Source organism: Hemiscyllium ocellatum, unplaced genomic scaffold (genome assembly GCF_020745735.1).
Source record: "Hemiscyllium ocellatum isolate sHemOce1 unplaced genomic scaffold, sHemOce1.pat.X.cur. scaffold_2179_pat_ctg1, whole genome shotgun sequence".
Lineage (NCBI taxonomy): Eukaryota > Metazoa > Chordata > Chondrichthyes > Orectolobiformes > Hemiscylliidae > Hemiscyllium > Hemiscyllium ocellatum.
Window position 1 is genome coordinate 31,934 of NW_026867998.1, and position 25,873 is coordinate 57,806.

General features: G+C 48.9%; 16 non-coding genes across 16 annotated transcripts; all 16 read right to left on the reverse strand.

Moving 5' to 3' along the window:
* Positions 1–2,277: 2,277 nt before the first annotated feature.
* Positions 2,278–2,349, reverse strand: trnac-gca (transfer RNA cysteine (anticodon GCA)). The gene has a single exon. It is a non-coding gene; the product is annotated as a tRNA-Cys (tRNA).
* Positions 2,350–4,427: 2,078 nt separating this feature from the next.
* On the reverse strand, positions 4,428–4,499 carry trnac-gca (transfer RNA cysteine (anticodon GCA)). The gene has a single exon. It is a non-coding gene; the product is annotated as a tRNA-Cys (tRNA).
* A 463-nt stretch (positions 4,500–4,962) lies between these two features.
* Positions 4,963–5,034, reverse strand: trnac-gca (transfer RNA cysteine (anticodon GCA)). The gene has a single exon. It is a non-coding gene; the product is annotated as a tRNA-Cys (tRNA).
* A 471-nt stretch (positions 5,035–5,505) lies between these two features.
* On the reverse strand, positions 5,506–5,577 carry trnac-gca (transfer RNA cysteine (anticodon GCA)). The gene has a single exon. It is a non-coding gene; the product is annotated as a tRNA-Cys (tRNA).
* A 2,079-nt stretch (positions 5,578–7,656) lies between these two features.
* On the reverse strand, positions 7,657–7,728 carry trnac-gca (transfer RNA cysteine (anticodon GCA)). Its single transcript has one exon. It is a non-coding gene; the product is annotated as a tRNA-Cys (tRNA).
* Positions 7,729–8,192: 464 nt separating this feature from the next.
* Positions 8,193–8,264, reverse strand: trnac-gca (transfer RNA cysteine (anticodon GCA)). Its single transcript has one exon. It is a non-coding gene; the product is annotated as a tRNA-Cys (tRNA).
* Positions 8,265–9,270: 1,006 nt separating this feature from the next.
* Positions 9,271–9,342, reverse strand: trnac-gca (transfer RNA cysteine (anticodon GCA)). Its single transcript has one exon. It is a non-coding gene; the product is annotated as a tRNA-Cys (tRNA).
* A 1,549-nt stretch (positions 9,343–10,891) lies between these two features.
* Positions 10,892–10,963, reverse strand: trnac-gca (transfer RNA cysteine (anticodon GCA)). Its single transcript has one exon. It is a non-coding gene; the product is annotated as a tRNA-Cys (tRNA).
* A 2,614-nt stretch (positions 10,964–13,577) lies between these two features.
* Positions 13,578–13,649, reverse strand: trnac-gca (transfer RNA cysteine (anticodon GCA)). The gene has a single exon. It is a non-coding gene; the product is annotated as a tRNA-Cys (tRNA).
* A 1,549-nt stretch (positions 13,650–15,198) lies between these two features.
* On the reverse strand, positions 15,199–15,270 carry trnac-gca (transfer RNA cysteine (anticodon GCA)). The gene has a single exon. It is a non-coding gene; the product is annotated as a tRNA-Cys (tRNA).
* Positions 15,271–15,734: 464 nt separating this feature from the next.
* Positions 15,735–15,806, reverse strand: trnac-gca (transfer RNA cysteine (anticodon GCA)). The gene has a single exon. It is a non-coding gene; the product is annotated as a tRNA-Cys (tRNA).
* Positions 15,807–17,886: 2,080 nt separating this feature from the next.
* On the reverse strand, positions 17,887–17,958 carry trnac-gca (transfer RNA cysteine (anticodon GCA)). The gene has a single exon. It is a non-coding gene; the product is annotated as a tRNA-Cys (tRNA).
* A 3,153-nt stretch (positions 17,959–21,111) lies between these two features.
* Positions 21,112–21,183, reverse strand: trnac-gca (transfer RNA cysteine (anticodon GCA)). Its single transcript has one exon. It is a non-coding gene; the product is annotated as a tRNA-Cys (tRNA).
* Positions 21,184–21,647: 464 nt separating this feature from the next.
* On the reverse strand, positions 21,648–21,719 carry trnac-gca (transfer RNA cysteine (anticodon GCA)). The gene has a single exon. It is a non-coding gene; the product is annotated as a tRNA-Cys (tRNA).
* Positions 21,720–22,734: 1,015 nt separating this feature from the next.
* Positions 22,735–22,806, reverse strand: trnac-gca (transfer RNA cysteine (anticodon GCA)). Its single transcript has one exon. It is a non-coding gene; the product is annotated as a tRNA-Cys (tRNA).
* A 998-nt stretch (positions 22,807–23,804) lies between these two features.
* trnac-gca (transfer RNA cysteine (anticodon GCA)) lies at positions 23,805–23,876 on the reverse strand. Its single transcript has one exon. It is a non-coding gene; the product is annotated as a tRNA-Cys (tRNA).
* Positions 23,877–25,873: the final 1,997 nt, after the last annotated feature.

Genomic DNA, 25,873 nt, shown 5'->3' on the forward strand with positions numbered 1-25,873 from the left:
CTGTTCATCACAGAAGGAACTTTGCCGTGGTCGTTGAATGCGGGAAGAAAACACCCCTTCCAAGGAGTTCCCGGTGCAGAGGGGTGAACGGCAGATCCTCGATGCACTGCTCACGTGTAAAGGTGACACCCAGATTTAAACTGGGGACCTCTTGATTTGCAGTCAAATGCTCTACCACTGAGCTACACCCCCCATGGGCCCAACGCACTGCATGTTCACACTTTGCACATACTACAGTGACAATTGTCTAAAACACCTCTCTTGTCTGCGCCTTTCAACAGTTTACGTGCAGCAGAGATGTTTTGTATGTGAAACCTATTTCCAAAATGACTGTCTGACTTCAATAGCATTTGCATCGGCAATGGAAATGGCTGAGTGGGAGAGTTTAAATGGATGTAAGTTATTGCGCAAATGCCCTCCGAACTGACATCAGCTCTGAACGAATGCACGTGCAAGGCTTTCAAGCTCTCGTTTCGGCACTGCAGTGCTACATTGCAACATCTCACGAGGCAACACGGATCTTCGTGTCCTTCAGCTGTTCATCACAGAAGGAACTTTGCCGTGGTCGTTGAATGCGGGAAGAAAACACCCCTTCCAAGGTGTTCCCTGTGCAGAGGGGTAAACGGCAGATCCTCGATGCACTGCTCACGTGTAAAGGGGGCACCCAGATTTGAACTGAGGACCTCTTGATCTGCAGTCAAATGCTCTACCACTGAGCTACACCCCCCATGTGCCCAACGCACTGCATGTTCACACTTTCCACATACTACAGTGACAATTGTCTAAAACACCTCTCTTGTCTGCGCCTTTCAACAGTTTACGTGCAGCAGAGATGTTTTGTATGTGAAACCTATTTCCAAAATGACTGTCTGACTTCAATAGCATTTGCATCGGCAATGGAAATGGCTGAGTGGCAGAGTTTAATTGGACGTAAGTTATTGCGCAAATGCCCTCCGAACCGACATCAGCTCTGAACGAATGCACATGCAAGGCTTTCAAGCTCTCGTTTCGGCACTGCAGTGCTACATTGCAACATCGCAACATCTCACGAGGCAACACGGATCTTCGTGTCCTTCAGCTGTTCATCACAGAAGGAACTTTGCCGTGGTCGTTGAATGCGGGAAGAAAACACCCCTTCCAAGGAGTTCCCGGTGCAGAGGGGTAAACGGCAGATCCTCGATGCACTGCTCACGTGTAAAGGGGGCACCTAGACTTGAACTGGAGATCTCGTGATCTGCAGTCAAATGCTCTTCCACTGAGCTACACCCCCCAGTTGGGGAACGCACTGCATGTTCACACTTTCCACATACTACAGTGACAAATGTCTAAAACACCTCTCTTGTCTGCGCCTTTCAACAGTTTACGTGCAGCAGAGATGTTTTGTATGTGAAACCTATTTCCAAAATGACTGTCTGACTTCAATAGCATTTGCATCGGCAATGGAAATGGCTGAGTGGCAGAGTTTAATTGGACGTAAGTTATTGCGCAAATGCCCTCCGAACTGACATCAGCTCTGAACGAATGCACATGCAAGGCTTTCAAGCTCTCGTTTCGGCACTGCAGTGCTACATTGCAACATCGCAACATCTCACGAGGCAACACGGATCTTCGTGTCCTTCAGCTGTTCATCACAGAAGGAACTTTGCCGTGGTCGTTGAATGCGGGAAGAAAACACCCCTTCCAAGGAGTTCCCGGTGCAGAGGGGTGAACGGCAGATCCTCGATGCACTGCTCACGTGTAAAGGTGACACCCAGATTTAAACTGGGGACCTCTTGATCTGCAGTCAAATGCTCTACCACTGAGCTACACCCCCCCATGGGCCCAACGCACTGCATGTTCACACTTTGCACATACTACAGTGACAATTGTCTTAAACACCTCTCTTGTCTGCGCCTTTCAACAGTTTACGTGCAGCAGAGATGTTTTGTATGTGAAACCTATTTCCAAAATGACTGTCTGACTTCAATAGCATTTGCATCGGCAATGGAAATGGCTGAGTGGCAGAGTTTAAATGGATGTAAGTTATTGCGCAAATGCCCTCCGAACTGACATCAGCTCTGAACGAATGCACGTGCAAGGCTTTCAAGCTCTCGTTTCGGCACTGCAGTGCTCCATTGCAACATCTCACGAGGCAACACGGATCTTCGTGTCCTTCAGCTGTTCATCACAGAAGGAACTTTGCCGTGGTCGTTGAATGCGGGAAGAAAACACCCCTTCCCAGGTGTTCCCTGTGCAGAGGGGCAAACGGCAGATCCTCGATGCACTGCTCACGTGCAAAGGGGGCACCCAGATTTGAACTGGGGACCTCTTGATCTGCAGTCAAATGCTCTACCACTGAGCTACACCCCCAAGGCGGAAAACACGTTGCATGCTCACACTTTCCACATACTACAGTGACAATTGTCTAAAACACCTCTCTTGTCTGCGCCTTTCAACAGTTTACGTGCAGCAGAGATGTTTTGTATGTGAAACCTATTTCCAAAATGACTGTCTGACTTCAATAGCATTTGCATCGGCAATGGAAATGGCTGAGTGGCAGAGTTTAATTGGACCTAAGTTATTGCGCAAATGCCCTCCGAACTGACATCAGCTCTGAACGAATGCACATGCAAGGCTTTCAAGCTCTCGTTTCGGCACTGCAGTGCTACATTGCAACATCGCAACATCTCACGAGGCAACACGGATCTTCGTGTCCTTCAGCTGTTCATCACCGAAGGAACTTTGCCGTGGTCGTTGAATGCGGGAAGAAAACACCCCTTCCAAGGAGTTCCCGGTGCAGAGGGGTGAACGGCAGATCCTCGATGCACTGCTCACGTGTAAAGGGGGCACCCAGATTTGAACTAGGGACCTCTTGATCTGCAGTCAAATGCTCTACCACTGAGCTACACCCCCCATGTGCCCAACGCACTGCATGTTCACACTTTCCACATACTACAGTGACAATTGTCTAAAACACCTCTCTTGTCGGCGCCTTTCAACAGTTTATGTGCAGCAGAGATGTTTTGTATGTGAAACCTATTTCCAAAATGACTGTCTGACTTCAATAGCATTTGCATCGGCAATGGAAATGGCTGAGTGGCAGAGTTTAAATGGACGTAAGTTATTGCGCAAATGCCCTCCGAACTGACATCAGCTCTGAACGAATGCACATGCAAGGCTTTCAAGCTCTCGTTTCGGCACTGCAATGCTACATTGCAACATCTCACGAGGCAACACGGATCTTCGTGTCCTTCAGCTGTTCATCACAGAAGGAACTTTGCCGTGGTCGTTGAATGCGGGAAGAAAACACCCCTTCCAAGGAGTTCCCGGTGCAGAGGGGTGAACGGCAGATCCTCTGTGCACTGCTCACGTGTAAAGGGGGCACCCAGATTTAAACTGGGGACTTCTTGATTTGCAGTCAAATGCTCTACCACTGAGCTACACCCCCCCATGGGCCCAACGCACTGCATGTTCACACTTTGCACATACTACAGTGACAATTGTCTTAAACACCTCTCTTGTCTGCGCCTTTCAACAGTTTACGTGCAGCAGAGATGTTTTGTATGTGAAACCTATTTCCAAAATGACTGTCTGACTTCAATAGCATTTGCATCGGCAATGGAAATGGCTGAGTGGCAGAGTTTAAATGGATGTAAGTTATTGCGCAAATGCCCTCCGAACTGACATCAGCTCTGAACGAATGCACGTGCAAGGCTTTCAAGCTCTCGTTTCGGCACTGCAGTGCTACATTGCAACATCTCACGACGCAACACGGATCTTCGTGTCCTTCAGCTGTTCATCACAGAAGGAACTTTGCCGTGGTCGTTGAATGCGGGAAGAAAACACCCCTTCCAAGGTGTTCCCTGTGCAGAGGGGTAAACGGCAGATCCTCGATGCACTGCTCACGTGTAAAGGGGGCACCCAGATTTGAACTGAGGACCTCTTGATCTGCAGTCAAATGCTCTACCACTTGGCTACACCCCCCCATGTGCCCAACGCACTGCATGTTCACACTTTCCACATACTACAGTGACAATTGTCTAAAACACCTCTCTTGTCTGCGCCGTGCAACAGTTTACGTGCAGCAGAGATGTTTTGTATGTGAAACCTATTTCCAAAATGACTGTCTGACTTCAATAGCATTTGCATCGGCAATGGAAATGGCTGAGTGGCAGAGTTTAATTGGACCTAAGTTATTGCGCAAATGCCCTCCGAACTGACATCAGCTCTGAACGAATGCACATGCAAGGCTTTCAAGCTCTCGTTTCGGCACTGCAGTGCTACATTGCAACATCTCACGAGGCAACACGGATCTTCGTGTCCTTCAGCTGTTCATCACAGAAGGAACTTTGCCGTGGTCGTTGAATGCGGGAAGAAAACACCCCTTCCAAGGAGTTCCCGGTGCAGAGGGGCGAACGGCAGATCCTCGATGCACTGCTCACGTGTAAAGGGGGCACCCAGATTTGAACTGGGGACCTCTTGATCTGCAGTCAAATGCTCTACCACTGAGCTACACCCCCCATGGGCCCAACGCACTGCATGTTCACACTTTGCACATACTACAGTGACAATTGTCTAAAACACCTCTCTTGTCTGCGCCTTTCAACAGTTTACGTGCAGCAGAGATGTTTTGTATGTGAAACCTATTTCCAAAATGACTGTCTGACTTCAATAGCATTTGCATCGGCAATGGAAATGGCTGAGTGGCAGAGTTTAAATGGACGTAAGTTATTGCGCAAATGCCCTCCGAACTGACATCAGCTCTGAACGAATGCACATGCAAGGCTTTCAAGCTCTGGTTTCGGCACTGCCGTGCTCCATTGCAACATCTCACGACGCAACACGGATCTTCGAGTCCTTCAGCTGTTCATCACAGAAGGAACTTTGCCGTGGTCGTTGAATGCGGGAAGAAAACACCCCTTCCCAGGTGTTCCCTGTGCAGAGGGGTAAACGGCAGATCCTCGATGCACTGCTCACGTGTAAAGGGGGCACCCAGATTTGAACTGGGGACCTCTTGATCTGCAGTCAAATGCTCTACCACTGAGCTACACCCCCAAGGCGGAAAACACGTTGCATGCTCACACTTTCCACATACTACAGTGACAATTGTCTAAAACACCTCTCTTGTCTGCGCCTTTCAACAGTTTACGTGCAGCAGAGATGTTTTGTATGTGAAACCTATTTCCAAAATGACTGTCTGACTTCAATAGCATTTGCATCGGCAATGGAAATGGCTGAGTGGCAGAGTTTAATTGGACCTAAGTTATTGCGCAAATGCCCTCCGAACTGACATCAGCTCTGAACGAATGCACATGCAAGGCTTTCAAGCTCTCGTTTCGGCACTGCAGTGCTACATTGCAACATCGCAACATCTCACGAGGCAACACGGATCTTCGTGTCCTTCAGCTGTTCATCACAGAAGGAACTTTGCCGTGGTCGTTGAATGCGGGAAGAAAACACCCCTTCCAAGGAGTTCCCGGTGCAGAGGGGTGAACGGCAGATCCTCGATGCACTGCTCACGTGTAAAGGGGGCACCCAGATTTGAACTGGGGACCTCTTGATCTGCAGTCAAATGCTCTACCACTGAGCTACACCCCCCATGTGCCCAACGCACTGCATGTTCACACTTTCCACATACTACAGTGACAATTGTCTAAAACACCTCTCTTGTCGGCGCCTTTCAACAGTTTACGTGCAGCAGAGATGTTTTGTATGTGAAACCTATTTCCAAAATGACTGTCTGACTTCAATAGCATTTGCATCGGCAATGGAAATGGCTGAGTGGCAGAGTTTAAATGGACGTAAGTTATTGCGCAAATGCCCTCCGAACTGACATCAGCTCTGAACGAATGCACATGCAAGGCTTTCAAGCTCTCGTTTCGGCACTGCAGTGCTACATTGCAACATCTCACGAGGCAACACGGATCTTCGTGTCCTTCAGCTGTTCATCACAGAAGGAACTTTGCCGTGGTCGTTGAATGCGGGAAGAAAACACCCCTTCCAAGGAGTTCCCGGTGCAGAGGGGTGAACGGCAGATCCTCGGTGCACTGCTCACGTGTAAAGGGGGCACCCAGATTTAAACTGGGGACTTCTTGATTTGCAGTCAAATGCTCTACCACTGAGCTACACCCCCCCATGGGCCCAACGCACTGCATGTTCACACTTTGCACATACTACAGTGACAATTGTCTTAAACACCTCTCTTGTCTGCGCCTTTCAACAGTTTACGTGCAGCAGAGATGTTTTGTATGTGAAACCTATTTCCAATATGACTGTCTGACTTCAATAGCATTTGCATCGGCAATGGAAATGGCTGAGTGGCAGAGTTTAAATGGACGTAAGTTATTGCGCAAATGCCCGCCGAACTGACATCAGCTCTGAACAAATGCACATGCTAGGCTTTCAAGCTCTCGTTTCGGCACTGCCATGCTACATTGCAACATCTCACGAGGCAACACGGATCTTCGTGTCCTTCAGCTGTTCATCACAGAAGGAACTTTGCCGGGGTCGTTGAATGCGGGAAGAAAACACCCCTTCCCAGGTGTTCCCTGTGCAGAGGGGTAAACGGCAGATCCTCGATGCACTGCTCACGTGCAAAGGGGGCACCCAGAGTTGAACTGGGGACTTCTTGATCTGCAGTCAAATGCTCCACCACTGAGCTACACCCCCCCATGTGCCCAATGCACTGCATGTTCACACTTTCCACATACTACAGTGACAATTGTCTAAAACACCTCTCTTGTCTGCGCCTTTCAACAGTTTACGTGCAGCAGAGATGTTTTGTATGTGAAACCTATTTCCAAAATGACTGTCTGACTTGAATAGCATTTGCATCGGCAATGGAAATGGCTGAGTGGCAGAGTTTAATTGGACGTAAGTTATTGCGCAAATGCCCTCCGAACTGACATCAGCTCTGAACGAATGCACATGCAAGGCTTTCAAGCTCTCGTTTCGGCACTGCAGTGCTACATCGCAACATCTCACGAGGCAACACGGATCTTCGTGTCCTTCAGCTGTTCATCACAGAAGGAACTTTGCCGTGGTCGTTGAATGCGGGAAGAAAACACCCCTTCCAAGGTGTTCCCTGTGCAGAGGGGTAAACGGCAGATCCTCGATGCACTGCTCACGTGTAAAGGGGGCACCCAGATTTGAATTAAGGACCTCTTGATCTGCAGTCAAATGCTCTACCACTGAGCTACACCCCCCCATGTGCCCAACGCACTGCATGTTCACACTTTCCACATACTACAGTGACAATTGTCTAAAACACCTCTCTTGTCTGCGCCTTTCAACAGTTTACGTGCAGCAGAGATGTTTTGTATGTGAAACCTATTTCCAAAATGACTGTCTGACTTCAATAGCATTTGCATCGGCAATGGAAATGGCTGAGTGGCAGAGTTTAATTGGACGTAAGTTATTGCGCAAATGCCCTCCGAACTGACATCAGCTCTGAACGAAAGCACATGCAAGGCTTTCAAGCTCTCGTTTCGGCACTGCAGTGCTACATTGCAACATCGCAACATCTCACGAGGCAACACGGATCTTCGTGTCCTTCAGCTGTTCATCACAGAAGGAACTTTGCCGTGGTCGTTGAATGCGGGAAGAAAACACCCCTTCCAAGGTGTTCCCTGTGCAGAGGGGTGAACGGCAGATCCTCGATGCACTGCTCACGTGTAAAGGGGGCACCCAGATTTGAACTGGGGACCTCTTGATCTGCAGTCAAATGCTCTACCACTGAGCTACACCCCCCCATGTGCCCAACGCACTGCATGTTCACACTTTCCACATACTACAGTGACAATTGTCTAAAACACCTCTCTTGTCTGTGCCTTTCAACAGTTTACGTGCAGCAGAGATGTTTTGTATGTGAAACCTATTTCCAAAATGACTGTCTGACTTCAATAGCAATTGCATCGGCAATGGAAATGGCTGAGTGGCAGAGTTTAATTGGACGTAAGTTATTGCGCAAATGCCCTACGAACTGACATCAGCTCTGAACGAATGCACATGCAAGGCTTTCAAGCTCTCGTTTCGGCACTGCAGTGCTACATTGCAACATCTCACGAGGCAACACGGATCTTCGTGTCCTTCAGCTGTTCATCACAGAAGGAACTTTGCCGTGGTCGTTGAATGCGGGAAGAAAACACCCCTTCCACAGAGTTCCCGGTGCAGAGGGGCGAACGGCAAATCCTCGATGCACTGCTCACGGGCAAAGGGGGCACCCAGATTTGAACTGGGGACCTCTTGATCTGCAGTCAAATGCTCTACCACTGAGCTACACCCCCCAGGTGCCCAACGCACTGCATGTTCACACTTTCCACATACTACAGTGACAATTGTCTAAAACACCTCTCTTGTCTGCGCCTTTCAACAGTTTACGTGCAGCAGAGATGTTTTGTATGTGAAACCTATTTCCAAAATGACTGTCTGACTTCAATAGCATTTGCATCGGCAATGGAAATGGCTGAGTGGCAGAGTTTAATTGGACCTAAGTTATTGCGCAAATGCCCTCCGAACTGACATCAGCTCTGAACGAATGCACATGCAAGGCTTTCAAGCTCTCGTTTCGGCACTGCAGTGCTACATTGCAACATTGCAACATCTCACGAGGCAACACGGATCTTCGTGTCCTTCAGCTGTTCATCACAGAAGGAACTTTGCCGTGGTCGTTGAATGCGGGAAGAAAACACCCCTTCCACAGAGTTCCCGGTGCAGAGGGGTAAACGGCAGATCCTCGATGCACTGCTCACGTGTAAAGGGGGCACCCAGATTTGAACTGGGGACCTCTTGATCTGCAGTCAAATGCTCTACCACTAAGCTACACCCCCCAGTTGGGGAACGCACTGCATGTTCACACTTTCCACATACTACAGTGACAATTGTCTAAAACACCTCTCTTGTCTGCGCCTTTCAACAGTTTACGTGCAGCAGAGATGTTTTGTATGTGAAACCTATTTCCAAAATGACTGTCTGACTTCAATAGCATTTGCATCGGCAATGGAAATGGCTGAGTGGCAGAGTTTAATTGGACGTAAGTTATTGCGCAAATGCCCTACGAACTGACATCAGCTCTGAACGAATGCACATGCAAGGCTTTCAAGCTCTCGTTTCGGCACTGCAGTGCTACATTGCAACATCTCACGAGGCAACACGGATCTTCGTGTCCTTCAGCTGTTCATCACAGAAGGAACTTTGCCGTGGTCGTTGAATGCGGGAAGAAAACACCCCTTCCAAGGAGTTCCCGGTGCAGAGGGGCGAACGGCAGATCCTCGATGCACTGCTCACGTGTAAAGGGGGCACCCAGATTTGAACTGGGGACCTCTTGATCTGCAGTCAAATGCTCTACCACTGAGCTACACCCCCCAGGTGCCCAACGCACTGCATGTTCACACTTTCCACATACTACAGTGACAATTGTCTAAAACACCTCTCTTGTCTGCGCCTTTCAACAGTTTACGTGCAGCAGAGATGTTTTGTATGTGAAACCTATTTCCAAAATGACTGTCTGACTTCAATAGCATTTGCATCGGCAATGGAAATGGCTGAGTGGCAGAGTTTAATTGGACCTAAGTTATTGCGCAAATGCCCTCCGAACTGACATCAGCTCTGAACGAATGCACATGCAAGGCTTTCAAGGTCTCGTTTCGGCACTGCAGTGCTACATTGCAACATCGCAACATCTCACGAGGCAACACGGATCTTCGTGTCCTTCAGCTGTTCATCACAGAAGGAACTTTGCCGTGGTCGTTGAATGCGGGAAGAAAACACCCCTTCCAAGGAGTTCCCGGTGCAGAGGGGTGAACGGCAGATCCTCGATGCACTGCTCACGTGTAAAGGTGACACCCAGATTTAAACTGGGGACCTCTTGATTTGCAGTCAAATGCTCTACCACTGAGCTACACCCCCCATGGGCCCAACGCACTGCATGTTCACACTTTGCACATACTACAGTGACAATTGTCTTAAACACCTCTCTTGTCTGCGCCTTTCAACAGTTTACGTGCAGCAGAGATGTTTTGTATGTGAAACCTATTTCCAAAATGACTGTCTGACTTCAATAGCATTTGCATCGGCAATGGAAATGGCTGAGTGGGAGAGTTTAAATGGATGTAAGTTATTGCGCAAATGCCCTCCGAACTGACATCAGCTCTGAACGAATGCACGTGCAAGGCTTTCAAGCTCTCGTTTCGGCACTGCAGTGCTACATTGCAACATCTCACGAGGCAACACGGATCTTCGTGTCCTTCAGCTGTTCATCACAGAAGGAACTTTGCCGTGGTCGTTGAATGCGGGAAGAAAACACCCCTTCCAAGGTGTTCCCTGTGCAGAGGGGTAAACGGCAGATCCTCGATGCACTGCTCACGTGTAAAGGGGGCACCCAGATTTGAACTGAGGACCTCTTGATCTGCAGTCAAATGCTCTACCACTGAGCTACACCCCCCATGTGCCCAACGCACTGCATGTTCACACTTTCCACATACTACAGTGACAATTGTCTAAAACACCTCTCTTGTCTGCGCCTTTCAACAGTTTACGTGCAGCAGAGATGTTTTGTATGTGAAACCTATTTCCAAAATGACTGTCTGACTTCAATAGCATTTGCATCGGCAATGGAAATGGCTGAGTGGCAGAGTTTAATTGGACGTAAGTTATTGCGCAAATGCCCTCCGAACCGACATCAGCTCTGAACGAATGCACATGCAAGGCTTTCAAGCTCTCGTTTCGGCACTGCAGTGCTACATTGCAACATCGCAACATCTCACGAGGCAACACGGATCTTCGTGTCCTTCAGCTGTTCATCACAGAAGGAACTTTGCCGTGGTCGTTGAATGCGGGAAGAAAACACCCCTTCCACAGAGTTCCCGGTGCAGAGGGGCGAACGGCAAATCCTCGATGCACTGCTCACGGGCAAAGGGGGCACCCAGATTTGAACTGGGGACCTCTTGATCTGCAGTCAAATGCTCTACCACTGAGCTACACCCCCCAGGTGCCCAACGCACTGCATGTTCACACTTTCCACATACTACAGTGACAATTGTCTAAAACACCTCTCTTGTCTGCGCCTTTCAACAGTTTACGTGCAGCAGAGATGTTTTGTATGTGAAACCTATTTCCAAAATGACTGTCTGACTTCAATAGCATTTGCATCGGCAATGGAAATGGCTGAGTGGCAGAGTTTAATTGGACCTAAGTTATTGCGCAAATGCCCTCCGAACTGACATCAGCTCTGAACGAATGCACATGCAAGGCTTTCAAGCTCTCGTTTCGGCACTGCAGTGCTACATTGCTACATTGCAACATCTCACGAGGCAACACGGATCTTCGTGTCCTTCAGCTGTTCATCACAGAAGGAACTTTGCCGTGGTCGTTGAATGCGGGAAGAAAACACCCCTTCCAAGGTGTTCCCTGTGCAGAGGGGTAAACGGCAGATCCTCGATGCACTGCTCACGTGTAAAGGGGGCACCCAGATTTGAACTGGGGACCTCTTGATCTGCAGTCAAATGCTCTACCACTAAGCTACACCCCCCAGTTGGGGAACGCACTGCATGTTCACACTTTCCACATACTACAGTGACAATTGTCTAAAACACCTCTCTTGTCTGCGCCTTTCAACAGTTTACGTGCAGCAGAGATGTTTTGTATGTGAAACCTATTTCCAAAATGACTGTCTGACTTCAATAGCATTTGCATCGGCAATGGAAATGGCTGAGTGGCAGAGTTTAATTGGACGTAAGTTATTGCGCAAATGCCCTACGAACTGACATCAGCTCTGAACGAATGCACATGCAAGGCTTTCAAGCTCTCGTTTCGGCACTGCAGTGCTACATCGCAACATCTCACGAGGCAACACGGATCTTCGTGTCCTTCAGCTGTTCATCACCGAAGGAACTTTGCCGTGGTCGTTGAATGCGGGAAGAAAACACCCCTTCCAAGGTGTTCCCGGTGCAGAGGGGTGAACGGCAGATCCTCGATGCACTGCTCACGTGTAAAGGGGGCACCCAGATTTGAACTAGGGACCTCTTGATCTGCAGTCAAATGCTCTACCACTGAGCTACACCCCCCCAAGCGCCCAACGCACTGCATGTTCACACTTTCCACATACTACAGTGACAATTGTCTAAAACACCTCTCTTGTCGGCGCCTTTCAACAGTTTATGTGCAGCAGAGATGTTTTGTATGTGAAACCTATTTCCAAAATGACTGTCTGACTTCAATAGCATTTGCATCGGCAATGGAAATGGCTGAGTGGCAGAGTTTAAATGGACGTAAGTTATTGCGCAAATGCCCTCCGAACTGACATCAGCTCTGAACGAATGCACATGCAAGGCTTTCAAGCTCTCGTTTCGGCACTGCAATGCTACATTGCAACATCTCACGAGGCAACACGGATCTTCGTGTCCTTCAGCTGTTCATCACAGAAGGAACTTTGCCGTGGTCGTTGAATGCGGGAAGAAAACACCCCTTCCAAGGAGTTCCCGGTGCAGAGGGGTGAACGGCAGATCCTCTGTGCACTGCTCACGTGTAAAGGGGGCACCCAGATTTAAACTGGGGACCTCTTGATTTGCAGTCAAATGCTCTACCACTGAGCTACACCCCCCATGGGCCCAACGCACTGCATGTTCACACTTTCCACATACTACAGTGACAATTGTCTAAAACACCTCTCTTGTCTGCGCCTTTCAACAGTTTACGTGCAGCAGAGATGTTTTGTATGTGAAACCTATTTCCAAAATGACTGTCTGACTTCAATAGCATTTGCATCGGCAATGGAAATGGCTGAGTGGCAGAGTTTAAATGGATGTAAGTTATTGCGCAAATGCCCTCCGAACTGACATCAGCTCTGAACGAATGCACGTGCAAGGCTTTCAAGCTCTCGTTTCGGCACTGCAGTGCTACATTGCAACATCTCACGACGCAACACGGATCTTCGTGTCCTTCAGCTGTTCATCACAGAAGGAACTTTGCCGTGGTCGTTGAATGCGGGAAGAAAACACCCCTTCCAAGGTGTTCCCTGTGCAGAGGGGTAAACGGCAGATCCTCGATGCACTGCTCACGTGTAAAGGGGGCACCCAGATTTGAACTGAGGACCTCTTGATCTGCAGTCAAATGCTCTACCACTTGGCTACACCCCCCCCATGTGCCCAACGCACTGCATGTTCACACTTTCCACATACTACAGTGACAATTGTCTAAAACACCTCTCTTGTCTGCGCCGTGCAACAGTTTACGTGCAGCAGAGATGTTTTGTATGTGAAACCTATTTCCAAAATGACTGTCTGACTTCAATAGCATTTGCATCGGCAATGGAAATGGCTGAGTGGCAGAGTTTAATTGGACGTAAGTTATTGCGCAAATGCCCTCCGAACTGACATCAGCTCTGAACGAATGCACATGCAAGGCTTTCAAGCTCTCGTTTCGGCACTGCAGTGCTACATTGCAACATCTCACGAGGCAACACGGATCTTCGTGTCCTTCAGCTGTTCATCACAGAAGGAACTTTGCCGTGGTCGTTGAATGCGGGAAGAAAACACCCCTTCCAAGGAGTTCCCGGTGCAGAGGGGCGAACGGCAGATCCTCGATGCACTGCTCACGTGTAAAGGGGGCACCCAGATTTGAACTGGGGACCTCTTGATCTGCAGTCAAATGCTCTACCACTGAGCTACACCCCCCAGGTGCCCAACGCACTGCATGTTCACACTTTCCACATACTACAGTGACAATTGTCTAAAACACCTCTCTTGTCTGCGCGTTCCAACAGTTTACGTGCAGCAGAGATGTTTTGTATGTGAAACCTATTTCCAAAATGACTGTCTGACTTCAATAGCATTTGCATCGGCAATGGAAATGGCTGAGTGGCAGAGTTTAAATGGACGTACGTTATTGCGCAAATGCGCTCCGAACTGACATCAGCTCTGAACGAATGCACATGCAAGGCTTTCAAGCTCTCGTTTCGGCACTGCAGTGCTACATTGCAACATCGCAACATCTCACGAGGCAACACGGATCTTCGTGTCCTTCAGCTGTTCATCACAGAAGGAACTTTGCCGTGGTCGTTGAATGCGGGAAGAAAACACCCCTTCCAAGGAGTTCCCGGTGCAGAGGGGTGAACGGCAGATCCTCGATGCACTGCTCACGTGTAAAGGTGACACCCAGATTTAAACTGGGGACCTCTTGATTTGCAGTCAAATGCTCTACCACTGAGCTACACCCCCCATGGGCCCAACGCACTGCATGTTCACACTTTGCACATACTACAGTGACAATTGTCTAAAACACCTCTCTTGTCTGCGCCTTTCAACAGTTTACGTGCAGCAGAGATGTTTTGTATGTGAAACCTATTTCCAAAATGACTGTCTGACTTCAATAGCATTTGCATCGGCAATGGAAATGGCTGAGTGGCAGAGTTTAAATGGATGTAAGTTATTGCGCAAATGCCCTCCGAACTGACATCAGATCTGAACGAATGCACGTGCAAGGCTTTCAAGCTCTCGTTTCGGCACTGCAGTGCTACATTGCAACATCTCACGACGCAACACGGATCTTCGTGTCCTTCAGCTGTTCATCACAGAAGGAACTTTGCCGTGGTCGTTGAATGCGGGAAGAAAACACCCCTTCCAAGGTGTTCCCTGTGCAGAGGGGTAAACGGCAGATCCTCGATGCACTGCTCACGTGTAAAGGGGGCACCCAGATTTGAACTGAGGACCTCTTGATCTGCAGTCAAATGCTCTACCACTGAGCTACACCCCCCATGTGCCCAACGCACTGCATGTTCACACTTTCCACATACTACAGTGACAATTGTCTAAAACACCTCTGTTGTCTGCGCCTTTCAACAGTTTACGTGCAGCAGAGATGTTTTGTATGTGAAACCTATTTCCAAAATGACTGTCTGACTTCAATAGCATTTGCATCGGCAATGGAAATGGCTGAGTGGCAGAGTTTAATTGGACGTAAGTTATTGCGCAAATGCCCTCCGAACTGACATCAGCTCTGAACGAATGCACATGCAAGGCTTTCAAGCTCTCGTTTCGGCACTGCAGTGCTACATTGCAACATCGCAACATCTCACGAGGCAACACGGATCTTCGTGTCCTTCAGCTGTTCATCACAGAAGGAACTTTGCCGTGGTCGTTGAATGCGGGAAGAAAACACCCCTTCCAAGGAGTTCCCGGTGCAGAGGGGTGAACGGCAGATCCTCGATGCACTGCTCACGTGCAAAGGGGGCACCCAGATTTGAACTGGGGACCTCTTGATCTGCAGTCAAATGCTCTACCACTGAGCTACACCCCCCCATGTGCCCAACGCACTGCATGTTCACACTTTCCACATACTACAGTGACAATTGTCTAAAACACCTCTCTTGTCTGCGCCTTTCAACAGTTTACGTGCAGCAGAGATGTTTTGTTTGTGAAACCTATTTCCAAAATGACTGTCTGACTTGAATAGCATTTGCATCGGCAATGGAAATGGCTGAGTGGCAGAGTTTAAATGGACGTAAGTTATTGCGCAAATGCCCTCCGAACTGACATCAGCTCTGAACGAATGCACATGCAAGGCTTTCAAGCTCTGGTTTCGGCACTGCCGTGCTGCATTGCAACATCTCACGAGGCAACACGGATCTTCGTGTCCTTCAGCTGTTCATCACAGAAGGAACTTTGCCGTGGTCGTTGAATGCGGGAAGAAAACACCCCTTTCCAGGTGTTCCCTGTGCAGAGGGGTAAACGGCAGGTCCTCGATGCACTGCTCACGTGTAAAGGGGGCACCCAGATTTGAACTGGGGACCTCTTGATCTGCAGTCAAATGCTCTACCACTGAGCTACACCCCCCCATGTGCCCAACGCACTGCATGTTCACACTTTCCACATACTACAGTGACAATTGTCTAAAACACCTCTCTTGTCTGCGCCTTTCAACAGTTTACGTGCAGCAGAGATGTTTTGTATGTGAAACCTATTTCCAAAATGACTGTCTGACTTCAATAGCATTTGCATCGGCAATGGAAATGGCTGAGTGGCAGAGTTTAATTGGACGTAAGTTATTGCGCAAATGCCCGCCGAACTGACATCAGCTCTGAACGAATGCACATGCAAGGCTTTCAAGCTCTGGTTTCGGCACTGCAGTGCTACATTGCAACATCTCACGAGGCAACACGGATCTTCGTGTCCTTCAGCTGTTCATCACAGAAGGAACTTTGCCGTGGTCGTTGAATGCGGGAAGAAAACACCCCTTCCAAGGAGTTCCCGGTGCAGAGGGGTGAACAGCAGATCCTCAATTCACTGCTCACGTGCAAAGGGGGCACCCAGATTTGAACTGGGGATTTCTTGATCTGCAGTCAAATGCTCTACCACTGAGGTACACCCCCCCCATGTGCCCAACGCACTGCATGTTCACACTTTCCACATACTACAGTGACAATTGTCTAAAACACCTCTCTTGTCTGCGCCTTTCAACAGTTTACGTGCAGCAGAGATGTTTTGTATGTGAAACCTATTTCCAAAATGACTGTCTGACTTCAATAGCATTTGCATCGGCAATGGAAATGGCTGAGTGGCAGAGTTTAAATGGACGTAAGTTATTGCGCAAATGCCCTCCGAACTGACATCAGCTCTGAACGAATGCACATGCAAGGCTTTCAAGCTCTCGTTTCGGCACTGCAGTGCTACATTGCAACATCTCACGAGGCAACACGGATCTTCGTGTCCTTCAGCTGTTCATCACAGTAGGAACTTTGCCGTGGTCGTTGAATGCGGGAAGAAAACACCCCTTCCAAGGAGTTCCCGGTGCAGAGGGGTGAACAGCAGATCCTCAATTCACTGCTCACGTGCAAAGGGGGCACCCAGATTTGAACGGGGCACTTCTTGATCTGCAGACAAATGCTCTACCACTGAGGTACACCCCCCCATGTGCCCAACGCACTGCATGTTCACACTTTCCACATACTACAGTGACAATTGTCTAAAACACCTCTCTTGTCTGCGCCTTTCAACAGTTTACGTGCAGCAGAGATGTTTTGTATGTGAAACCTATTTCCAAAATGACTGTCTGACTTCAATAGCATTTGCATCGGCAATGGAAATGGCTGAGTGGCAGAGTTTCAATGGACGTAAGTTATTGCGCAAATGCCCTCCGAACTGACATCAGCTCTGAACGAATGCACATGCAAGGCTTTCAAGCTCTCGTTTCGGAACTGCAGTGCTACATTGCAACATTGCAACATCTCACGAGGCAACACGGATCTTCGTGTCCTTCAGCTGTTCATCACAGAAGGAACTTTGCCGTGGTCGTTGAATGCGGGAAGAAAACACCCCTCCGCAGGTGTCCCCCGTGCAGAGGGGTGAACGGCAGATCCTCGCTGCACTGCTCACGCGTAACGGGGGCACCCAAATTTGAACTGGCGACCTCTTGATCTGCAGTCAAATGCTCTACCACCGAGCTACACCCCCCAGGTGCCCAACGCACTGCATGTTCACACTTTCCACATACTACAGTGACAATTGTCTAAAACACCTCTCTTGTCTGCGCTTTTCAACAGTTTACGTGCAGCAGAGATGTTTTGTATGTGAAACCTATTTCCAAAATGACTGTCTGACTTCAATAGCATTTGCATCGGCAATGGAACTGGCTGAGTGGCAGAGTTTAAATGGACGTAAGTTATTGTGCAAATGCCCTCCGAACTGACATCAGCTCTGAACGAATGCACATGCAAGGCTTTCAAGCTCTGGTTTCGGCACTGCAGTGCTGCATTGCAACATCTCACGAGGCAACACGGATCTTCGTGTCCTTCAGCTGTTCATCACAGAAGGAACTTTGCCGTGGTCGTTGAATGCGGGAAGAAAACACACCTCCCAAGGTGTTCCCTGTGCAGAGGGGTAAACGGCAGATCCTCGATGCACTGCTCACGTGTAAAGGGGGCACCCAGATTTGAACTGGGGACCTCTTGATCTGCAGTCAAATGCTCTACCACTGAGCTACACCCCCCAGGCGGAAAACACGCTGCATGCTCACACTTTCCACATACTACAGTGACAATTGTCTAAAACACCTCTCTTGTCTGCGCCTTTCAACAGTTTACGTGCAGCAGAGATGTTTTGTATGTGAAACCTATTTCCAAAATGACTGTCTGACTTCAATAGCATTTGCATCGGCAATGGAAATGGCTGAGTGGCAGAGTTTAAATGGACGTAAGTTATTGCGCAAATGCCCTCCGAACTGACATCAGCTCTGAACGAATGCACATGCAAGGCTTTCAAGCTCTGGTTTCGGCACTGCAGTGCTACATTGCAACATCTCACGAGGCAACACGGATCTTCGTGTCCTTCAGCTGTTCATCACAGAAGGAACTTTGCCGTGGTCGTTGAATGCGGGAAGAAAACACCCCTTCCAAGGAGTTCCCGGTGCAGAGGGGTGAACAGCAGATCCTCAATTCACTGCTCACGTGCAAAGGGGGCACCCAGATTTGAACTGGGGATTTCTTGATCTGCAGTCAAATGCTCTACCACTGAGCTACACCCCCCCATGTGCCCAACGCACTGCATGTTCACACTTTCCACATACTACAGTGACAATTGTCTAAAACACCTCTCTTGTCTGCGCCTTTCAACAGTTTACGTGCAGCAGAGATGTTTTGTATGTGAAACCTATTTCCAAAATGACTGTCTGACTTCAATAGCATTTGCATCGGCAATGGAAATGGCTGAGTGGCAGAGTTTAATGGACGTAAGTTATTGCGCAAATGTCCTCCGAACTGACATCAGCTCTGAACGAATGCACATGCAAGGCTTTCAAGCTCTCGTTTCGGAACTGCAGTGCTACATTGCAACATTGCAACATCTCACGAGGCAACACGGATCTTCGTGTCCTTCAGCTGTTCATCACAGAAGGAACTTTGCCGTGGTCGTTGAATGCGGGAAGAAAACACCCCTTCCAAGGAGTTCCCGGTGCAGAGGGGTGAACGGCAGATCCTCGATGCACTGCTCACGTGTAAAGGGGGCACCCAGATTTGAACTGGGGACCTCTTGATCTGCAGTCAAATGCTCTACCACTGAGCTACACCCACCAGGTGCCCAAGGTACGGCATGTTCACACTTTCCACATACTGCAGTGACAACTGTCTAAAACACCTCTCTTGTCTGCGCCTTTCAACAGTTTACGTGCAGCAGAGATGTTTTGTATGTGAAACCTATTTCCAAAATGACTGTCTGACTTCAATAGCATTTGCATCGGCAATGGAACTGGCTGAGTGGCAGAGTTTAAAAGGGCGTAAGTTATTGCGCAAATGCCCTCCGAACTGACATCAGCTCTGAACGAATGCACATGCCAGGCTTTCAAGCTCTCGTTTCGGCACTGCAGTGCTACATTGCAACATCTCACGAGACAACACGGATCTTCGTGTCCTTCAGCTGTTCATCACAGAAGGAACTTTGCCGTGGTCGTTGAATGCGGGAAGAAAACACCCAATCCAAGGAGTTCCCGGTGCAGAGTGGTTAACAGCAGATCCTCGATGCACTGCTCACGTGTAAAGGGGGCACCCAGATTTGAACTGGGGACCTCTTGATCTGCAGTCAAATGCTCTACCACTGAGCTACACCCCGCAGGCAGAAAACACGCTGCATGCTCACACTTTCCACATACTACAGTGACAATTGTCTAAAACACCTCTCTTGTCTGCGCCTTTCAACAGTTTACGTGCAGCAGAGATGTTTTGTATGTGAAACCTATTTCCAAAATGACTGTCTGACTTCAATAGCATTTGCATCGGCAATGGAAATGGCTGAGTGGCAGAGTTTAATTGGACGTATGTTATTGCGCAAATGCCCTCCGAACTGACATCAGCTCTGAACGAATGCACATGCAAGGCTTTCAAGCTCTGGTTTCGGCACTGCAGTGCTACATTGCAACATCTCACGAGGCAACACGGATCTTCGTGTCTTTCAGCTGTTCATCACAGAAGGAACTTTGCCGTGGTCGTTGAATGCGGGAAGAAAACACCCCGTCCAAGGTGTTCCCTGTGCAGAGGGGTAAACGGCAGATCCTCGATGCACTGCTCACGTGTAAAGGGGGCACCTAGATTTGAACTGGGGACCTCTTGATCTGCAGTCAAATGCTCTACCACTGAGCTACACCCCACAGGCGGAAAGCACGCTGCATGCTCACACTTTCCACATACTACAGTGACAATTGTCTAAAACACCTCTCTTGTCTGCGCCTTTCAACAGTTTACGTGCAGCAGAGATGTTTTGTATGTGAAACCTATTTCCAAAATGACTGTCTGACTTCAATAGCATTTGCATCGGCAATGGAAATGGCTGAGTGGCAGAGTTTCAATGGACGTAAGTTATTGCGCAAATGCCCTCCGAACTGACATCAGCTCTGAACGAATGCACATGCAAGGCTTTCAAGCTCTCGTTTCGGAACTGCAGTGCTACATTGCAACATTGCAACATCTCACGAGGCAACACGGATCTTCGTGTCCTTCAGCTGTTCACCACAGAAGGAACTTTGCCGTGGTCGTTGAATGCGGGAAGAAAACACCCCTACTCTGGTGTCCCCCGTGCAGAGGAGGGAATGGCAGATCCTCGATGCACTGCTCACGTGTAAAGGGGGCACCCAGATTTGAACTGGGGACCTCTTGATCTGCAGTCAAATGCTCTACCACAGAGCTACACCCCCCAGTTGGTGAACGCGCTGCATGCTCACACTTTCCACATACTACAGTGACAATTGTCTAAAACACCTCTCTTGTCTGCGCCTTTCAACAGTTTACGTGCAGCAGAGATGTTTTGTATGTGAAACCTATTTCCAAAATGACTGTCTGACTTGAATAGCATTTGCATCGGCAATGGAAATGGCTGAGTGGCAGAGTTTAAATGGACGTAAGTTATTGCGCAAATGCCCTCCGAACTGACATCAGCTCTGAACGAATGCACATGCAAGGCTTTCAAGCTCTGGTTTCGGCACTGCCGTGCTACATTGCAACATCTCACGAGGCAACACGGATCTTCGTGTCCTTCAGCTGTTCATCACAGAAGGAACTTTGCCGTGGTCGTTGAATGCGGGAAGAAAACACCCCTTCCAGGTGTTCCCTGTGCAGAGGGGTAAACGGCAGATCCTCGATGCACTGCTCACGTGCAAAGGGGGCACCCAGATTTGAACTGGGGACCTCTTGATCTGCAGTCAAATGCTCTACCACTGAGCTACACCCCCCCATGTGCCCAATGCACTGCATGTTCACACTTTCCACATACTACAGTGACAATTGTCTAAAACACCTCTCTTGTCTGCGCCTTTCAACAGTTTACGTGCAGCAGAGATGTTTTGTATGTGAAACCTATTTCCAAAATGACTGTCTGACTTCAATAGCATTTGCATCGGCAATGGAAATGGCTGAGTGGCAGAGTTTAATTGGACGTAAGTTATTGCGCAAATGCCCTACGAACTGACATCAGCTCTGAACGAATGCACATGCAAGGCTTTCAAGCTCTCGTTTCGGCACTGCAGTGCTACATTGCAACATCTCACGAGGCAACACGGATCTTCGTGTCCTTCAGCTGTTCATCACAGAAGGAACTTTGCCGTGGTCGTTGAATGCGGGAAGAAAACACCCCTTCCAAGGAGTTCCCGGTGCAGAGGGGCGAACGGCAGATCCTCGATGCACTGCTCACGTGTAAAGGGGGCACCCAGATTTGAACTGGGGACCTCTTGATCTGCAGTCAAATGCTCTACCACTGAGCTACACCCCCCAGGCGCCCAACGCACTGCATGTTCACACTTTCCACATACTACAGTGACAATTGTCTAAAACACCTCTCTTGTCTGCGCCTTTCAACAGTTTACGTGCAGCAGAGATGTTTTGTATGTGAAACCTATTTCCAAAATGACTGTCTGACTTCAATAGCATTTGCATCGGCAATGGAAATGGCTGAGTGGCAGAGTTTAATTGGACCTAAGTTATTGAGCAAATGCCCTCCGAACTGACATCAGCTCTGAACGAATGCACATGCAAGGCTTTCAAGCTCTCGTTTCGGCACTGCAGTGCTACATTGCAACATCGGAACATCTCACGAGGCAACACGGATCTTCGTGTCCTTCAGCTGTTCATCACAGAAGGAACTTTGCCGTGGTCGTTGAATGCGGGAAGAAAACACCCCTTCCAAGGTGTTCCCTGTGCAGAGGGGTAAACGGCAGATCCTCGATGCACTGCTCACGTGTAAAGGGGGCACCCAGATTTGAATTGAGGACCTCTTGATCTGCAGTCAAATGCTCTACCACTGAGCTACACCCCCCCATGTGCCCAACGCACTGCATGTTCACACTTTCCACATACTACAGTGACAATTGTCTAAAACACCTCTCTTGTCTGCGCCTTTCAACAGTTTACTTGCAGCAGAGATGTTTTGTATGTGAAACCTATTTCCAAAATGACTGTCTGACTTGAATAGCATTTGCATCGGCAATGGAAATGGCTGAGTGGCAGAGTTTAATTGGACGTAAGTTATTGCGCAAATGCCCTCCGAACTGACATCAGCTCTGAACGAATGCACATGCAAGGCTTTCAAGCTCTCGTTTCGGCACTGCAGTGCTACATTGCAACATCGCAACATCTCACGAGGCAACACGGATCTTCGTGTCCTTCAGCTGTTCATCACAGAAGGAACTTTGCCGTGGTCGTTGAATGCGGGAAGACAACACCCCTTCCAAGGTGTTCCCGGTGCAGAGGGGTGAACGGCAGATCCTCGATGCACTGCTCACGTGTAAAGGGGGCACCCAGATTTGAACTGGGGACCTCTTGATCTGCAGTCAAATGCTCTACCACTGAGCTACACCCCCCATGGGCCCAACGCACTGCATGTTCACACTTTCCACATACTACAGTGACAATTGTCTAAAACACCTCTCTTGTCTGCGCCTTTCAACAGTTTACGTGCAGCAGAGATGTTTTGTATGTGAAACCTATTTCCAAAATGACTGTCTGACTTGAATAGCATTTGCATCGGCAATGGAAATGGCTGAGTGGCAGAGTTTTAATGGACGTAAGTTATTGCGCAAATGCCCTCCGAACTGACATCAGCTCTGAACGAATGCACATGCAAGGCTTTCAAGCTCTGGTTTCGGCACTGCCGTGCTCCATTGCAACATCTCACGACGCAACACGGATCTTCGAGTCCTTCAGCTGTTCATCACAGAAGGAACTTTGCCGTGGTCGTTGAATGCGGGAAGAAAACACCCCTTCCCAGGTGTTCCCTGTGCAGAGGGGTAAACGGCAGATCCTCGATGCACTGCTCACGTGTAAAGAAGGCACCTAGATTTGAACTGGGGATCTCTTGATCTGCAGTCAAATGCTCTACCACTGAGCTACACCCCCCAGGTGGAAAACACGCTGCATGTTCACACTTTCCACATACTACAGTGACAATTGTCTAAAACACCTCTCTTGTCTGCGCCTTTCAACAGTTTACGTGCAGCAGAGATGTTTTGTATGTGAAACCTATTTCCAAAATGACTGTCTGACTTCAATAGCATTTGCATCGGCAATGGAAATGGCTGAGTGGCAGAGTTTAAATGGACGTAAGTTATTGCGCAAATGCCCTCCGAACTGACATCAGCTCTGAACGAATGCACATGCAAGGCTTTCAAGCTCTGGTTTCGGCACTGCAGTGCTACATTGCAACATCTCACGAGGCAACACGGATCTTCGTGTCTTTCAGCTGTTCATCACAGAAGGAACTTTGCCGTGGTCGTTGAATGCGGCAAGAAAACACCCCTTCCAAGGTGTTCCCTGTGCAGAGGGGTAAACGGCAGGTCCTCGATGCACTGCTCACGTGTAAAGGGGGCACCCAGATTTGAACTGGGGACCTCTTGATCTGCAGTCAAATGCTCTACCACTGAGCTACACCCCCCCATGTGCCCAACGCACTGCATGTTCACACTTTCCACATACTACAGTGACAATTGTCTAAAACACCTCTCTTGTCTGCGCCTTTCAACAGTTTACGTGCAGCAGAGATGTTTTGTATGTGAAACCTATTTCCAAAATGACTGTCTGACTTCAATAGCATTTGCATCGGCAATGGAAATGGCTGAGTGGCAGAGTTTAATTGGACGTAAGTTATTGCGCAAATGCCCGCCGAACTGACATCAGCTCTGAACGAATGCACATGCAAGGCTTTCAAGCTCTCGTTTCGGCACTGCAGTGCTACATTGCAACATCTCACGAGGCAACACGGATCTTCGTGTCCTTCAGCTGTTCATCACAGAAGGAACTTTGCCGTGGTCGTTGAATGCGGGAAGAAAACACCCCTTCCAAGGAGTTCCCGGTGCAGAGGGGTGAACAGCAGATCCTCAATTCACTGCTCACGTGCAAAGGGGGCACCCAGATTTGAACTGGGGATTTCTTGATCTGCAGTCAAATGCTCTACCACTGAGGTACACCCCCCCCATGTGCCCAACGCACTGCATGTTCACACTTTCCACATACTACAGTGACAATTGTCTAAAACACCTCTCTTGTCTGCGCCTTTCAACAGTTTACGTGCAGCAGAGATGTTTTGTATGTGAAACCTATTTCCAAAATGACTGTCTGACTTCAATAGCATTTGCATCGGCAATGGAAATGGCTGAGTGGCAGAGTTTAAATGGACGTAAGTTATTGCGCAAATGCCCTCCGAACTGACATCAGCTCTGAACGAATGCACATGCAAGGCTTTCAAGCTCTCGTTTCGGCACTGCAGTGCTACATTGCAACATCTCACGAGGCAACACGGATCTTCGTGTCCTTCAGCTGTTCATCACAGTAGGAACTTTGCCGTGGTCGTTGAATGCGGGAAGAAAACACCCCTTCCAAGAAGTTCCCGGTGCAGAGGGGTGAACAGCAGATCCTCAATTCACTGCTCACGTGCAAAGGGGGCACCCAGATTTGAACGGGGCACTTCTTGATCTGCAGACAAATGCTCTACCACTGAGGTACACCCCCCCATGTGCCCAACGCACTGCATGTTCACACTTTCCACATACTACAGTGACAATTGTCTAAAACACCTCTCTTGTCTGCGCCTTTCAACAGTTTACGTGCAGCAGAGATGTTTTGTATGTGAAACCTATTTCCAAAATGACTGTCTGACTTCAATAGCATTTGCATCGGCAATGGAAATGGCTGAGTGGCAGAGTTTAATGGACGTAAGTTATTGCGCAAATGCCCTCCGAACTGACATCAGCTCTGAACGAATGCACATGCAAGGCTTTCAAGCTCTCGTTTCGGAACTGCAGTGCTACATTGCAACATTGCAACATCTCACGAGGCAACACGGATCTTCGTGTCCTTCAGCTGTTCATCACAGAAGGAACTTTGCCGTGGTCGTTGAATGCGGGAAGAAAACACCCCTCCGCAGGTGTCCCCCGTGCAGAGGGGTGAACGGCAGATCCTCGCTGCACTGCTCACGCGTAACGGGGGCACCCAAATTTGAACTGGCGACCTCTTGATCTGCAGTCAAATGCTCTACCACCGAGCTACACCCCCCAGGTGCCCAACGCACTGCATGTTCACACTTTCCACATACTACAGTGACAATTGTCTAAAACACCTCTCTTGTCTGCGCTTTTCAACAGTTTACGTGCAGCAGAGATGTTTTGTATGTGAAACCTATTTCCAAAATGACTGTCTGACTTCAATAGCATTTGCATCGGCAATGGAACTGGCTGAGTGGCAGAGTTTAAATGGACGTAAGTTATTGTGCAAATGCCCTCCGAACTGACATCAGCTCTGAACGAATGCACATGCAAGGCTTTCAAGCTCTGGTTTCGGCACTGCAGTGCTGCATTGCAACATCTCACGAGGCAACACGGATCTTCGTGTCCTTCAGCTGTTCATCACAGAAGGAACTTTGCCGTGGTCGTTGAA